Source organism: Mesocricetus auratus, unplaced genomic scaffold, assembly GCF_017639785.1.
Source record: "Mesocricetus auratus isolate SY011 unplaced genomic scaffold, BCM_Maur_2.0 Super-Scaffold_100004, whole genome shotgun sequence".
Classification (NCBI taxonomy): domain Eukaryota; kingdom Metazoa; phylum Chordata; class Mammalia; order Rodentia; family Cricetidae; genus Mesocricetus; species Mesocricetus auratus.
Genome location: NW_024429189.1, coordinates 56,171,475 through 56,173,343, shown reverse-complemented (window position 1 = coordinate 56,173,343; position 1,869 = coordinate 56,171,475). Strand labels below are relative to the sequence as shown.

Below are 1,869 nucleotides of genomic sequence, written 5' to 3'. Positions count from 1 at the left end.
GCACAAAGAGAGATGCTCTCTCAGCCTGGACTCTTAGGGGAGTGCCTTGACCCTACCAAGAGTGAAATGATAGACTTTAGACATCCCCTATGTGGAGGGATTTGGCAATAGGGTGGGAGGGAGGGTGGAAGGGGAGTGCGGGAGGAGGGGAGGGAGAGGGAACTGGGATTGACATGTGAAACAAGCTATTTAAAATTAAAATAAAAAATGATTAAAAAAAATCAAAAATAAAGATAATTAAAATATTCTCATTAAAAAAAAAAAAAAAAAAAAAAAAAAAGAATGACAGTCTCTCCCTAGCCTAAAACTCACCAATTTCAGTTGACTAACTAACAAGTAAGTTGCAGAACTCTGCCTGGCCTGTCTCAACTTCACAATCTCTGGGAATACAGGCCATGCCCAGGTATTTGCTGGGGTTCTGGAATAAAAATCAGGTCGGTGTGCTTTCATGGCTAGCATATTAGCTTCCCAGCCTCTGAGAAATAGTTCAAAATTATAAATTCTGATCATAAATCCTCAGGCTACAATGTGGCTTTAAGAGTAAAGAACAAGTGAAGGTAATGATTAGATAAAGTTAAGGATCATTTTTCTTTTAGTTTCAAAAAGTAATATATCTTGAAAAATATATAGGAAGTTAGTCAAACAAACCTTTTGGAATATATTTTTCTAGCTAACATAAAAGAAACAACTCTAAATTTGGAGGATCTCACATTGTTAAAATGCACAGGTATTTTTTTAATGTATGCCTAGATATATCTGAGGAATATGTGATATAAAATGTGCTTGTGTCAAGAAACTAGACTCTGACATACATAGACAGGCTGCCATGCTATCTTGGACATGTTCCAAAAGCTTAAATGAAATCTCTCACTACTCTATTTCAAGTGGAGCCATAAAAATGGCTCTTCCCAGCTTTGTAGAAAGTATTCACTCCTTACCGTATCAGGTTACACCACTTAAGGTCCCCTTTTCATCCACAATCTCCTCAGTTTGTTTTTCACCTCTGCATTCCTCAAGGTGTAGATCAAAGGATTTAACATTGGTTCAACAATGATAGCAGACACAGCTATTGCCTTATCGATGGGGTAATTGACCATAGGCCTCATATACAAGAAGATACAAGGTACAAAGAACAGCACATGTGTTTGAAGTGGGAACTACTTGTGGAGAGGGCTTTGCACCTTCCTTAAGAGCTACAAGACTTTAGGGAGAACAGTATGACCATGTATGAAGTCATGAGAATAAGGAAAATGGTCACACATATTACCCCACTGTTAAGAATGACTAAGGGACCAAGGATCTGTGTGTCCATGCAAGCCATTTGCAACAATGGAAACAAGTCACACACAAAATGGTCAATGACATTGGGGCCACGGAATGGTATTTGATACATAAAGAGCAGTTGAATAGTTGCATGCATGGATCCTCCCACATAAGCCCCTCCTACCATCAAGCAGCACACTTGAGGAGTCATATAGTTATATAATGTAAGGGTTTACACATGGCTGTATAGTGGTCATAGGCCATCACAATGAGAAGGATGATCCCTGCACCACCTAAGAAATGGTCTGCGAAGAGCTGGGTCATGCAGCCTTCAAAGGAGATGGTTGTTCTGTCAGAAAGGCCATTCATAATCAACTTGGGTGGAATGACTGATGAATAAGTGACATCTATGAGAATCAGAGAAGTGAGGAAGGAATACAAGGGTCACTTCATACTGTGGCTTCTAGATATAGTCATTATGATTAGATTTCCCAGCACTGTGGCCATGCACGTGATTAGAAACAAAGCAGAGAACAGTTTCCTCAGCTCTGGATTCTTTGTAATTCCCAAAAGAATAAATTCAGTCACATTGTTTGGATTTTCCAT

The 1,869-nt window shown here is 39.1% G+C and overlaps 1 pseudogene; it reads right to left on the bottom strand.

Annotated features, from left to right (window-relative positions):
- Positions 1 to 956: 956 nt before the first annotated feature.
- LOC101835639 lies at positions 957 to 1,869 on the bottom strand (annotated as a pseudogene).